The sequence below is a fragment of the Cryptomeria japonica genome, chromosome 11 (assembly GCF_030272615.1).
Source record: "Cryptomeria japonica chromosome 11, Sugi_1.0, whole genome shotgun sequence".
Classification (NCBI taxonomy): domain Eukaryota; kingdom Viridiplantae; phylum Streptophyta; class Pinopsida; order Cupressales; family Cupressaceae; genus Cryptomeria; species Cryptomeria japonica.
This window is the reverse complement of record NC_081415.1, coordinates 554,915,995-554,932,511: the sequence shown is the minus strand read 5'-3', so window position 1 is coordinate 554,932,511 and position 16,517 is coordinate 554,915,995.

Below are 16,517 nucleotides of genomic sequence, written 5' to 3'. Positions count from 1 at the left end.
CTATTCTTCCATCCTGAATTATCCAACTTGCACCCCTTGCAACAACGTCCCTGGCTTTAATAACATCATTTTATAAAGAAGATCCCATCGAGAGATTGTGAGACTAGAGGAAATCATTAAGATAACCAATGTTGTGGAAATATTTGCTATGCCATATTTAATTCCACTCCCTTAAATCAAAAAAATATCTCCAAATCTATTTTGCAAGGAGAGCTAAGTTAAAATTTTAATATCACTCAAACCAAGTCCCCCTTATCTTTTTGGTCTAGAAACAATCTCCCAAGCAATAAGTGAAATTATTTTTCTTTCCTCAATACTACACAATAAGAATCATTTCTTAATAGTCTCTATGATATCAACGAACTTAGAAGGAATTTTAAATAAACTAAGAACATAAAGTGGTAGATTCTTAAGGGACAATTTTAGGAGCTGAATCTTTCCTGCTTGATTGAGAAGAGCCCCCTTCCACATGACCAATTTCTTATTAAACCTGTCAATAAGAGAATACCAAATGGAATCAGTAGGTTTAAAACATATTTGGAGACCAAGATAGGAAGAGGGAAGAACACCGATAGGGCAGCCTAAGATGGAAGCGATCCTCTTTTGTTTATCATCTGTGGTCTTGAAAGAAAATAGGGAACTCTTCCTCAAATTCATTTTTTGGCTTGACACCTTCTCATACAAGTCTAGAGTCTGCTTGAACACTCTAGCTTCCCCTAAGGATGAACTCCCCATCAGAATAGTATCATAGATGAACTATTGGTGAGATTAGATCAGGGCAGCAAAGGAAGGTTTAAGTTTTTTCAAACTGCCTTCATTCACTAGCTTCTGCATATACCTTCCCAGATAATCCACCATCAAAATAAAAAGAATTGGCGAAATTAGATCTCCCTGTTTGGGTAAATGCACAAAGATGAGTCCAACTTAAGGAGAAGTCCATGTGTTGGGAAACACGTTGCTAAGACCGGGGCTCCATTTAATTCAAAACAGGGGCCATTATGGTTTAGGGCATTGTTTAATTCAAAATGGGACCTTGTTATGCTTGGGGGCCCTAAGGCAAAAAAATGGGGCCATGTTACAAAATGGGTCCCAGGCCATAATGTGGCCCCATTATTTAAGTATAACAAGGCCCCGTTTTTAAAAATGGATCCCCATTTTAAAAAATGGGGCCCCATTTCTTAAATGCATTTTTTCATGTTTTGTTTCTCCCCAATTTCATCTTTATCTCTTTCTTGTTCCAGTGTGAATAAGAGAATAAAAATGGGGCCCTATGTTTGATAGCAATATTCCAACTCACACCACCGTTTCAGGTATGCCATTTTCCACCTTCTCAACATTTAATAGTTTTGTTGTCTTCTGTATTTTTTTTTTCTATTATTTAAGGTTTTCTTTTATAAATTAGGGTCTAGGGTCAAATGTAGTTTACACATTTCAAGCTAATGATAACAAACTAAATAACAAACCTAAACATGAGATAAGATGATTTAATATTTCTAAAACCCCCTTATTATGTCACTCTCCAAATGGGTATAGGCAAACTAACAATACTTGATAACCATGTTTAGGCATACCTTCTAGAGTAACAAAACTAAGTTATCTGCACCTCTTTTCATCAACCAAAGTGATAAACAAGATTTGCAATCATCAAGTTTTTCATATTCATTATTATTCCATGAGCTAAGTACCTAGTTCCTTAGTTTTTTATCTTGTATTAAAATAGGACTTTTTTATATTCTTTATAAAAAATTTGTATTGTAAATATAAACTCACTTTATTTTGGAAATAAAATAAGATAAAAACATAACTAATTCCAAACATATTAGCATTTTAGTATTTTCCAAGACATTTCAAACTGAAACACTATGTGAGTTAAAAGCTCTCTTCAAATTACAAAGGAAAATTTACTAAGAAACTAACCTTAGACACTATGTTATTGACAAAATACATAGTTATTAACACTAAACAATATTTTTGGGGGGTTTTGCAATAATTAAATAAGGAAATGACTTTTATCCTATCATTTTGTCTTGTGTATAAATAGATGATTGACAACAATTCATCTCACAAGTGATGTTATATAGATTTGTCTATTAAATAGTTGAATTTAATTTCAGAAAGATTGTAAAACGTAACTACCAACTAATTATTAAAACTAATAAATAAATACACAAAATTTAAAAGTAATAACAATATTAATCTTGATATCATACAATGATTATATAAAGATTAGGTTCAATTATATGTTTTTAACCCAATCAATGAAATCACAAACACATAAGTCATACACACAAAGATATAGATCAATAATTTCAATAGCATGAGTGTGTCATTTACTATTATCTAGAAATTATGTGCTCCAAGAACTTATTTATTAGGTTACAAAAAACCAATTTGCATAGTTTAGGATAATAGTTAATGTAGATAATTTAACTATGCACACATTACTTATATTCCAGGTCAATCTATAATCAGAATAACTTTACATATTTGTCCCCAAAGTTATCTTGTAGTCTTCAAATGAACATTATGCACTCAAAAAACATCATTTTAGATTGTGTACCCATAGTCTAATATTCTTTCTTCCAACTCTCATGGATAGTTATCTTAATCTATCATTATCACACAATGGGATATTAACCAAAAAACTTAGGATATGGATCTTTCTAATGATATAAGTAAATTGCTTGATATTATTTAATTTATTACCATATATTGTTCTACATGATCCATCATTTAGTTATATTGTCCTTTAACTTCTCCCCTTCCATTTATTGCTTGGTTTAACTACACTTTACATAATTGTTACATTTTCTTGTTGTTCATTATATTATCTAAATGTTTATATTTTATAGAGAATTATATTTTTATTTTTCTATTAAGAGAGGTGACAAGAACTCTTATATAATATATATGGTGCATGGCATAGTATTTAAGAGAATTTTTTTATGAATAAGTATATAAAAATAATTATTTGCATAAAATTAAATATAATGGTGAGTTCAATAAGTATATGTATTTTTTAATTCTTCAAAGATTATATGTATGTTTTTACTTTTAACTACATTTAAAAATAAATATAAATAGATTCTTGTTCATAATTTTGTATATAATTCATTTATATTTATATATATGCAAGTGTTCTCTTTATCATTGATGTTTTTGACATAGATGATCCGTTAGGTCAAAATCACCCACCTCAGCCCTATCCACCTCCACCTCCACCACCCAGAACATATGAGGTCTGATTGAGAGCACAAATAAATGAAAACCTTGAGATCATAAAACAAAATATTAAGGCAATCTAAAATGAGCCTATCACCCCCTGTCATCATCTATAATTTTCAACTTCAATGTAAGTTGTTGTAGACTCTGTTCGATATATTGATATAGAGTTAGATCAATTCCACCAACGAAGAGAGCAATTCAGAGATTACTTTAGTGGAGAATATTCACCAGTGGCAAATTTTTCACATCGGCGACCTGGCAAATGGAGAATATTTTGTACCGACTGGGGGTGGCCATGTCACCATAACATTATCAATTTTCATCAAATTCACAGCTTGATCGCCATATTTTTTATGTAATTAAATGTGTCTATGCGAGGATTTTGCGAATACAATATACGGTGGACATGTGGTAAATTTAATTTTTTTTGCCTACACTCTCTGAGGTTGCCTTCATAGACAACCATAATTTGCCTATAGGCATGTGAATTTTTGTTAGCTAGGAGGACCCAATTCACCTCACATTTTGCCAATGCGTGTCTCCATTCACCCCAACTTTTTCCAACTATATTTTAGTTGCCAATTATTTGGATGACCTATAATCGCCTTCAAAATTACATGTCGTGTTATAGGTATGCAGGATTCACCAAATATTTGTATACCATATAAAATTCCCATGGAATTCGCTATATAAGGATTGGTATAAATACATGCAAAGATTAGATCTATCTCAACACAATTTGCTGAGTTGTAGGGTCTAAATTCTGATCAATAGCAAAGTTTCAGACCAAGGAGATGTCAAATAGGAAGAAGGTTAGGAAACCTAAATGTGGGGAAGGCCATGAGAGCCCAACAAAAAGCAAAACATTGTCTTCATACTTTGGATTTGGAAAATATTGTTGTGAAAATGAGGAAGGTACATCATCACAAGTACAAGTACAAAATTTGCAACCTACACTGCATATTGAAGATGACTGCAAACCTGATATCTCAGATCAGGATGATCTTGAAGAAGATTATCTGGTAGATGCCTAATTTAGCCGGAATGATATAATCAACTTGGATGATAATGACATTTATGATAATGCACGGAAGGGGAAAAGAAAAGCCAGATAAGAAAAGGGTGAACCACAATCAAAAAAGGTTCGGGAGTGGGCTATATCATTGAGGAATTTTCAAATTAATTGGGCATCAAAGTATCCATTCATTGAACAAGTGGAGAATCCAATTGAGGTGAGCCTCCAATAGAATGTAGGTGTAACATTTGCACTTGGAAACATAACAAGAAAATTAGGTTGCAGCTAAAATTTGACACCATAGAAAAGAATATTGGTAAAGTTTATGAAAAACAAATGATAGACAGAGTTGAAAATCAATGATAAGATGGAAAATAAAGGAGGAATGTTAGTATGTGAGGAATTCCAAAGAGTATTATTTTCATGAGAAAATAAAGATGAAGCCTGTTGAAGTTAAAGGTTCTATTGAAGCTAGTTTTAGAAAAGTAATGCAAATAGAACAACTAGGAAAAGTTGTTCAGTTCAGTGTTGGTTTTTATATTTTGAGCAGAGGGCACTCTATGATAGATTTCCCATCAATTAGTGGTTTATTGAACTTTTTAAAAGTTCCTAACTATCCTAATAGACACTGGTCAGTAAACAGTGGATGGGAATGGGCAAGTTATCTTGCTGAGGTTGAAAAAGAAGATGTAAAGGAAAAAATAAGAGAGTCAAACTTGATTGCATTTTGTTTAGATGAAGTTACGACAATAGAAAATACTTCATGGATATGCATGCATGTTTATACTGTACAGAATCATGTCCGCCAATGTCATCTACTATATGTTGCTAAAATGAGGGAGAGTGCAACATCGGAAAATTTATTTCAACTAGTAAAGAGAAGTTTAATTGAATATGGAGGTATGGATGACATGATGGTTGCCAAAAAATTGGTGTGTGTTGGAGCAGATGAAGCTTCAGTAATGCAAGGTCATAGGAATGGTCTTTGTACAAAGATTGAAACTTCATTTGTACCGTACATTACTACAATTCACTACATGGCTCATAGAATGAATCTAGCTTTTAGAATTGTGAGAAAGTATGCTTCAGTAAAAATAATTGAAATTTTAATCAAAGAGCTCTACTCACACTTCTATCGAAGTCCCAAGCTATTTATGTAATTTCAACACTTTTCTAATGGAATTACTAATGGGAACAAACTTCTCAAGGATAATGATACCAGATGGATCTCTTTGGATGGTCCAGTGCATCGAGTATTTTTCAAAATATCCATCCTTGATTGGACTATTTCACACAACTTGCAACAAATCAGAGCAACCAAAATTTCCTAACCTTTTTTGGAGGTTAAGTAATCTAGAGACACTCTTAACTTTAGCAGCTCTTCTTCCCATGCTAGAGGAAATAAGGAATATTATGAAGGCTGCCAAAAAAAGAGCTCTGTATATTATAGAATATGCTACGCTGCGTAAGATGACATGCATGACCCTTGACAATCTCTATCGAAATTAACTAGCATAATCTGATGAAAAATTTGTTAAGTGGTAGACACTCACAGATTTGACCAATCCTAATAAAGTTTTACAAATCGATGTAAATGGGGAGGTATGTGCTAATGTATGGGGAGTTGAGATACCAGTGCACTTCTATGCCATGGTCGATCCCGAGGAACTAGGAAAGCGCCCAAGGAAGCAACTAGCAAGAGTTACAAGGGAAGATTTCAACAAGATTTTTGAGACTGTAACTACTTCTGTGAAGAAAATTGCCTATGATCTTTCCTCACAAATTAGAAACAAATTCCCTCCTGACAACCTACTCAAAGCCATGTCTATTGTGTTTCCTCAATATTGGAGCCTTAATGTTGCAATTGATTTTCAAAGTAAGCTACTAACTTTGATAAAACAATTTTGCATATCCAGAGAATTGATTGGAGTAACTATAAATGGAATATCAGACAAAACTCATGTTTGAGAGCAATCATCTCATTTTGCATACACTATGAGAGAACAATATGCAAAAATGGAGAACCCCCGTGAAGAGGGATCAGTAACAAGGCTTTGGAAATATATACCTGAGAACTCAGTGGTGCGTGATTCAATGCCAAAAAATTTGAAGCTTGCTGATTTATGTCTTGCCATGATATTGGGTTCAGTGGAAGATGAGAGAGTTTTTAGTGCTTTGGGGTTCCTAAAATCAAAGCTAAGAAATAAACTAGACAAAAATTTGGAAAATTGCTTGAGGCTCTATACATCTAGGTATGATGTCCACACTTTTCCTTATGATAGGGCACTGCATATCTGGAGGTCCAAATGTGAATGAAGAGGTTTGGGAAACACTTCAAACCAAAGTGCCAGTTGGACTATTGACTCATGTACTATACCTAGACCTATTGGTAGCATTGAGATGTAGTTCAACGAAGGTATGTAGACCCAGAGTGAACAAACCACATACAAGAATCAAGAAAGCTCTGAATTTGATGAGGATGAATGGCAATTGTAAGAGATTGGTATTTATTAATCTTATTACTATATCTCATCATTCATATTACAAAAGCATATTATTATGGTTGATAACTTTATGATATTTTATGAGTCTCTTAACTTTTTGCAGTTAGAATTTAATATTGATTTGTAATTATATTTTTCAATTTTCAATTTTGATATTTAAAATAGCATAATAAAAGACCATAATGTGGTTATTGATATTTTCATTACTTCTTTCAATATATAGCCATATAATATAATTCATTCAATAGTATGTTGGTATTTTGGATATATTGTTATGGTTTTTTCATTGATGTCAACACCTATCAACACTTATCAACACTAGGAGATCTTTGATTATGTTCACCAACATGTTCAGTGACTTATGCACAGTCACCAGTATCTGGTTTACTGATAGGCTATATTGTTCACCAGAAATTGGAATGACTTGGAGATTATTTGGTTATGTCAAAGACATTGTTTGGACACTTTATTTTGGTAATTTATTCATTAGTCTAGTCGGGTTTGCATATTTGCTGTTATCGGCAAATAGGTCCAGGTTATGCACCAACAAGCATATCTATTCTAGATTAGCACGACACATCATGAAGATGATTTGTTATTATTGTAAATGCATTGAGTTGACATAATGCATCTCATATTGATTCATTTGTAATTGATTTCATTGTAATAGCTTTAGTAAGCCGACCTACTCATTTGGTCTTAGGTTATGGTATAAATGTATGATCTCATTTGTGAGATTAATGTAAGCATGTGGAAGAGGATTATAATAAAGTTATATGTGAATATAAATAGAGCTATACATGCAAACATCATTCAAGATTGAAGGAAGGTTTGAAGAAGGAAAATCAAAGCTAACCCAGTACTGAATCGAACATATGAAGATGCTATTTTGAGCATTACATTATCATTGGATTTAACTATCCAATTGTAGTTAGTGTGACTCCCATTTTGTGATTGAGCAGTGAGCTCTCGGCAGTTGGCCTTTCTACATGTGTAGACTCCATATTGTACATACATACTATTTGCAGTAGTATCATTTCATTGTGGGTAAGGTTTCCCCATGTGGTTTTTCCCCTTATAGGGTTTCCATGTACAAATATTTGTGTTGTGTGTTGTAGATGTTATTGTCTTTCTATTTCATGCATTAAACTTTACTGTTATTACAATTAACTATTAAAAGTATCCACCAATATAAAGTTTGGTTTACCGGTATTATGAATTAAGTTTGGATAAGTTATATTTGGTTTGAAATTTATTGACAACTAATTCACCCCACCCCTCTTAGTTTTCTCCGAGACCTAACAATTGGTATCAGAGCATAGTTCTCTTTTTGCAAAAGTTTAACAACTTGAGGAGATCCTACGGCTTCTAACTATTTCAGGAAGGATAGTCTGAAACTTGATGGAACTAACTATGGGATATGGAAGATAAGAATGGAGACACATCTGAATTGCATTTGAAAGGACATATGGGATGTTATAAAGAATGGATATGTTTCTCCTACTCAAGGTCAACCTATTCCACCAACCTTGGCTAAAGATGAGGAAAATGATTGCAAAACAAGAGAAGCACTTTTGAGCGCATTGTCAGATCAACAAATCATGGGATTATCAGATAGATCTATTGCTAAATCTATTTGGGACATATTGGAGACATTGAATGAAGGTGATTTTCAAAATTACAAAACTAGAATGCTTCCGAGTCAGGTATGAAAATCTGAAAATGGAAGAAGATGAAAGGATTTCTGCTTTTATGGAAAGAGTAAATGAAATTGTTTTGGGTATACAATGTTGTGGAGGAACCTTAAGTGAAAATGAAATTGTTTCTAAATTTTTAAGAGAATTACCTCTGGCATATAAAATGAAAGTAATTACTATAAATGAATTAAGAACAATGCCTAATACATCAGTATCTAGAGAAACTTTGGTCGAAAAACTTTCAACTTTTGAACTGGAGGAATTTGGTCCTATTGCTACAATTAAGATAGATTTATCTTTCAAGGCATCATCATCATTTGCAACATCATCATCATCATCTGATAAATCAGATTATAAAGCCTTTTATGCAAGAGAACTTGAAGAAATCAGAAAAAAGAATGAAGAACTGGAAGAACTTGAAGCACTATTTGCAAGGAAAATGTGTAAAGGTCTAGTTGGAAGTAAGTATTAAGGAAAAGCACCATTTAAATGTTTTAACTGCAATAAAATTGGCCATATGGCATGTAGGTGTCCTCATAGACATGAAAGATTGAAAGAAGATAAAATGACATACAAGCCTAACCCTAAATATCAGAAATACAGATTTAAGAAGAATAGAGCAAATCTTGTTACTATATTGATGAAGGAGTTACTAATGATTCCGATGAGGAACTGATAGACAATGGCTGGGCTTTTGTTGCTATAATAGAAGATCAACTAAGACCTACTATTCAATCGATAGAGGAGGCCCTGGTAGCTAAAATTAAAGATAAGGATGAATGGATTATTGATTTTGGATGTTCACATCATATGACTGGTGATAAAAGTGAATTCTTAACCTTTTAGGAATACAATGGAGGTCTAGTAAGATTTGGAGATGATAGAGCTTGTTTGATAAAAGGAAAAGGCACTATATCTTTTATGGTAAGCACAATATTGATAATGTTTACTATGTTGAAGGTTTGAAGCATAAGCTTTTGAGTGTTGGTCAATTAGTTGAAAAAGGATTTCAGTTACAATTCAGAAATGGTAAATGCAGAATCATGAACAAAACTGGCTTAGAAATTGCAACCAGTAATTAGACTAGAGGTAATATCTTTCATTTCAATAACTATGAGAAAGCATGCTTGATTGCAAATATTGATGAATGTTGGTTATGGCATAAGAGACTTTTTAATGTAAATTTTGATTGCATTGTGCAAATCAATATAACTAAGGCAGTAAGGGATTTACCTAAGATTATTAAACCTCCTAATCCAGTATGTAAGGAATGTCAATTTGGAAAGCAAGTTAGAGAAAATTTCAAGAGTATTCCAAAAAAATCTAATAATGTTCTTGACTTAATTCATATTCATTTATGTGGTCTAGCAATAACTAGAATTTTGCAAGGAGATAGACATTTTATTCTAATCATTGATGACTATTCTAGAATGGGTTGGGTTACTTTTCTCAGGGAGAAATCAAAAGCTTTTGGGAAATTTAAACTATTCAAGGTGATGGTAGAGAATGAAACAAGTAATAAAATCAAATGTTTGAGATCAGATCAAAGAGGTGAACTCACATCTAAGGAATTTAATATATTCTATGAAGTGATTGGAATTAGGAGATAGTTATCAACACCTCGGACACCCCAGCAGAATGAAGTTGTGGAAAGAAAGAACATAACTATTTTGGATGCAACTAGAAGCATGATATCAGAAGAAAATCTACCTCATGTATATTGGAGAGAAGCAGTGAATATAGCAATTTACACATTCAACAAAGATCACATCAAAGGTGAAACCAGTAAGACCCCTCATGAACTATGGTTTGGTAATACTCCTACTCTTAAATATTTCAGAATATTTGGAAGAAAATGCTATATTAGAAGAGATGAGTATATTGGCAAATTTGATCCTAGAAGTGATGAAGGATTATTTCTTGGTTATTCATCTAAGAGCAAGGCATATAGATGTTTTAATAAGAGATTGCAAAAAATTGTTGAAAGTGCAAATGTAAAGATTGATGAATAGTTTAGAGGTAATTCAAGGTGCATAGACTCTAATCTTGTAGAAGAGATAATATCAAAGGAACCTACAATGAGTACACTGGTACATAATGTTGATCCATTCACATCGGCATCATCTAAGGATTCTACAATGACTGAGGAACAACAGCAAGTTAAAACACCCCAATATGTAAGATTGAACCACTCTAAAAGTCATATTATTTGGAACAAGTATCAAGGTGTTATGACTAGAGGAAGATTGGCAAATGAAGAGGTATTGGTGTAGGAGCACCTAGTTGAGTAAAACTCTCCTTCTTGAGTACTTAATGCTTTCATGTTTTTTAATGCCTTGTGGTAGGTTTGTGATGTTTTTTTAGGTTGTTGTGTGTATTTTTATATGGTTTTGATCTCATTTTGTACATGAGAGATCAAGTTTTGTCTTTCTAGCATTGAGTTGTCAAGTTTTGTCTCCTAGGCCAAAATAGGCCAAAAATGGGTAAATTTGTGATAAGTACCTTATAGGCTTAGAAATCCTTGTGAAAGAATTGAGACATTTTGTTAAAGTGATTTCAAGCATGTTTAAGTGTTTAAGAGAGTTGGTGTAGTAAAGGGGAACAAAAATGACATTTTGTGCAACAAAAGTTGCTCACCTTGTTAAAAAGTTGTCATTTTAAAGTCATAAATGTACAAAAGAAATCCTACCAAAATATATCCATATAGGAAATCATAAATAGCTCACAAAACATTTAAATAGACCACCCTCTTCCTTGTATAGGGTTGGCAGATGTGAAAACAAAGACATTCTCAATAAAAGAAGTGCAATTTCTGGTTTTTATGGCAATTTGAACTTGTTTTGATGAAACAGTCCATACTAATTTGATCTCTTCCATAATGTACTTGTTGGGAAGTGTTTTTGGTGTTGATTCAAATCAATTAATGTAATTGGTACCTTTTTCTTGATTTGAGAAGAGAGTTGTGTTTATTTACTTCAGTTTTGCTACTCCTCTTCCCTTTCAAGGGTTTGTGCTTCATAATGGGTCAACTTGACTAAAAAACTCATTGCACTCCTAGGAGGGACTTGGTCAAGTTGATGAGAGTCTTTACAATGTATATATCTTCTTGTTTGACCAGGGTTATGCACAAGGAGTTTGTGTGAGATCCTACTAGGCAAGTTAAGTGAGTAACTTGGCTAGTAGATTAAAATTATGAGCAAAATGTTGTTCTCAAAGTCTATTTGAGCTAACAATGTCAGAAAAAGGTTTTCACCTTCCCTATGAATGATTTGAAGCAAGTTGGAGCTCCATTAGAAGCTATCTTGCCCTTGAAAATCATAACAAACAAGTGGGGCAGCGGGTTCCCTATTTTTGGAGATTTAAGTGGTTTTGGCACCAAATTTGTCTTTGTAGCTTTCCTTGCATGGAGACCTAGCCATGTGTGTTTAATACAAGGATAACTTACTATTTGAAGGTTTAATTATACTATGGAGTCCTAACCCACTGTTATGCAGAAAAGATAGTGGAAAATAGTGAAAATCACTGTTTTTGTCACCTTCTACAGCTAGTATGCTAAGTGTTTGGAAAAATGACAAGTGGTAATTGTTTGAAAAATGTTCTCCAATGAGTGGTAGAGTCTATCAGTAAGTCTAGGGCCTTATTTTGTGAAGGAGTTGTGTATCCAACATTGCAAGCTTTAAAGCCCTCTTGAAACCCTACAAAAGTGCCATAAATGGTGGACAAACCTCATTTTGCATTAACAGTGGCCTAAACCATGAAAATATATTAGTTTGGAGGTTTTTTGAATGTCCCAAGTCAACTTCCATGGTGGGGTAAAGTATCATTTCCTACTACAAGAAAACTTCATCAAATTAGCCCTCCATGGGCTAGTAGCCCTTTTTAGGCCTCACACACACAAAACAAGGAACTCGATTACCTTGAGCTCATTGGGTTTGGAGAGATATTTGAATAACAACTCAAAATAGTGGAGAAAATTCTTGAAACCTCTATGACATCCTTGTGAAGCAATCTTGGGTCTTGAGACATTGTAAGTTGGGTTTGAGCAAGTGAATCTAGGAAGCCAAAACAACAAAATGAAGCAAGTTTTTGAACAAAACCTTTACCTAGGTTCCTAAACCATTTGGAGGAGCTTGTAATGACAAAGAACAATTAGAATAATTCCCAAAGGATAGAGGAATGTTTTGGAAAGAATTTAATGGTTGGATATAATCAATAGTGGATGAGTAAGGGAATAAGCTCACTCACAAGGGGAGTTTGTTTGGGAAGCTATGCATGAGATGCTTCATATTAAAACTTCAAATTGATTTTCAAACATATATGATAGACACAAACAAGTCTTTTGGAAACCAATTGAACCATAAGACCTAATTCACCTTGTTGAGTACTTCTCTATCGAGCTCCCTATCAGGTATGTTTAATTTCTCAAATTGAACCAGCATCAGTTAATGAGGCATGTGAAGATAAACATTGGATTAAAGCTATGGAAGATGAATTGGAACAAATTGAAAAGAATAACACATGGACATTGGTTTCCCTACCTAAAGACAAAAATATAATTGGAACTAAATGGGTATTCAGAAATAAACTTAATGAAGATGGTAAGGTAATCAGAAACAAAGCAAGATTAGTGTGTAAGGGATATTCACAGAAAGAAGGAGTTGATTATAACAAAACCTTTCCACCAGTAGCTAGAATTGAGGCGGTCCAATTATTCTTAGCCTTTGCAGCACACAAGAACTACAAAGTATATCAAATGGATGTCAAATGTGCATTTCTGAATGGTGATCTTGAAGAAGAAGTTTACATTGAACAACCTGATAGATTTTCATTGACAAATGACAAAGATATGGTTTGCAGGTTAAGAAAAGCTTTATATAGATTAAAAGGAAGCTCCTAGAGCTTGGTATGCTAGATTGGACAAATATCTTTTGAAGATTGGTTACACTAAAGGTAATGCTGACAAGAATCTATATTTCAAAGTGACTAATGATGACATCTTGGTTATAGAAGTTTTTGTTGATGATATAATTTTTGGATGAGAAGATGGATTTTGTAAAGACTTTTCTAATAAGATGCAGGAAGAATTTGAAATGTCTATGATTGGGGAGATAAAATTCTCTTTTAGAATTGTAGATTTCATAGACTAATAAAGGTATATTCTTATGTAAATCTTTTTCCGCCAGAATCGACTTAGAAATCTTTTTCCAGCTTTGATGAGGAGAGCTACTTCTTAGGGGGAGTAGTTGGATAAATTGATTAAGTTGCTATTTTGTAATAAGTTTTATTTGAATTTGGTTTTTGTATTGCTTTGGCATTTGCTATCAAAGGGGGAGAGATATCTATGGAAAAACACATTATCTTTCGGGGAGACATTATTCATTGGGGGAGAGATTGGTACTCTCTGTATCTATATTTTGATTTCTGGTTTATGATCTCTTTTGGAGATTGTTGGTTTTTGGTTTTGGCATTTCTATTTTGGCACTTTGATTGTTTTTCCATCTTATGTTGCCATCAAGGACAAAGGGGGAGATTGTTGGTTTCTTGGATATGTTGGTATGGTTTTTTCATTGATGTCAACACTTGTCAACAATTATCAGCACTAGGAGATCTTTGATTATGTTCACCAACATGTTTAGTGACTTATGTACAATCACTGGTATCTGGATTACCGACAAGTTATATTACTCATCGACACTTGGAATGACTTGGAGATTATTTGGTTATGTCAAAGACATTGTTTGGAGACTTTATTTTGGTAATTTATTCATTGGTCTAATTGGGTTTGCATATTTGATGCTACTGGCAAATAGGTCCAGGTTATGCACCAGCAAGCATATCTATTCTAGATCAGCATGACACATCATGAAGAAGATTTCTTATTATTGTAAATGCATTGAGCCGACATAATGCATTGCATATTGATTCATTTGTAATTGATTTCATTGTAATATCTTAAGTAAGTCGACCTACTCATTTGGTCTTAGGTTATGGTATAAATGTAAGATCTCATTTGTGAGATTAATGTAAGAGTGTGGAAGAGGATTATAATAAAGGTATATGTGAATATAAGTAGAGCTATACACACAGACATCATTCAAGATTGAAGGAAGGTTTGAAGAAGGAAAATTAGAGCTAAACCGGTACTAAATCAAACATATGAAGTTATTTTGATTAGTATATTATCATTGGATTTAACCATCCAATTGTAGTCAATGTGACTCCCATTTTGTGATTGAGCAGTGAGATCTAGGCAGTTGGCTTTTTTGCATTTGCAGACTCCATATTTTACACACATACTATCTATAGTAGTATCATTTGATTGTGGGTAAGGTTTCTCACCATGGTTTTTCCCCGTATAGGGTTTTCACATACAAATATATGTGTTATGTGTTGTGGCAGTTATTGTCTTTTTGTTTCATGCATTAAAGTTGATTGGTATTGCAATTAACTATTAAAATTGTCCACCGGCATAAAGTTTGGTTTACTAGTATTATACATTAAGTTTGGATAAGTTATATTTGGTTTGTAATTTATTGATAACTGATTAACCCCCCCTCTCATTTGTCTCTAGGACCTAACATAGTAATACACCAATCTATGTGATTCTCCATGCAAAAGTCAATACAAAGTTTTTGAGCCATTTGCAAATTAACCTGAATTCCATTTTACAAAAACAAGGGAGAAACAACAGCTTGTGTCTGATTCTCCAATGTCCATACAAAAGTCAATACAAAGTTTTAGAATCCTTGGCAAATGACCCTAAATTCCCTTTTATAGAAATAAGGGAGCAATAGTAGCTTCATGTCAAATTGCAACATGTGAAGACTCAACATTCAAATCACAAACTCAACACAGATTTACATGGCCATCATAGGCTAGATTAACAATTTAACAAATGCTACATGTCTGATGTCTCCTGTTCAAAAATAGAGTTCAAAATTAAATATTAATTCATGCCATGACAAATTAAATATAGATAATAGTAGTGCCCAAAACCTAGTAATCAGAAATAAAGAAATGCATAAATGTTAAAGCTTTGGAGAATTTGAGAATACAAATTTATAGGCTGAAGTTTTGCACTATGCATCGTAGATTCATAGGTTGGACTAGCAATTTAGCAATAGCGAGTATTGGTTTTTTCCTATTCATAAAACATAGTTATTTCAAATGATGCCAAATTCCAAACAGAAAAAACATAAAATGTTGAAATTAAGAGTAAAAGAAGAAAATTGTGCAATACATACTATGATTCTTAATATTTTTGTGCCAATTTTTGTAGGGTGATCCACTCTTCATCTAATGGAAGGTCAATATTCTATAAACTATGGAAAGTCAACTGCAACTTCATCAACATTCCATATTTAGAAGATTTACTTGACATCACTGTTTCACCCAATACCGAATTCAGAGTTGTAAATGGTTGGATGAATTCCAAAAAGCTTTGGGGAGTTTTGTCCTTAGGAAGCAAGTCTAAATTAGACTTCATTTTTATCTCCATGCTTTTTTTGTAAGCTTCTTTTCTAATGAATTTATTTGATGGGTCATTGGTCTTAGCCAAACCAAGTTTAATTAAATTATTTTTCTTTTCTTGCAGCTTCCATATCTTTTTGCCACATTTTTCCATAATTTCTGATGTTTCCCTTAGTTTATGGCATTTTTGAATGATAGATGATGTCTTACATGTGGCATCAATGTGGTTCTTAATTCCCTTGGATGCCAAGTAGTTGTCACTCATACTATAGACTACTTGCAGAATTTGTTTTGAGATATCCTCTTTTGAATAAACATGTACGCTCTTCTCAAAGTGCCCTTTGATTTTCATATAAATTACTCTCAGACTTTCATTCAATTCAAACCATTCACACAACTTGTCATTCCTCTGCATTATTTTCTGCCAAATGTTTTCTTGTGTATACTTCATTGCATTTTTCATATCATCTTTCAATCTATCCTCCAAAGTTTTAATTTTATCATTTGCATTGTACAGGTCTTCTTTCATTTGTGCACATTTGTTTCTTTCTTCCTCTACTTCCTCTTCCAAATGTTTTTCTTTTTCCTGCTCATGGTCCAATAGGT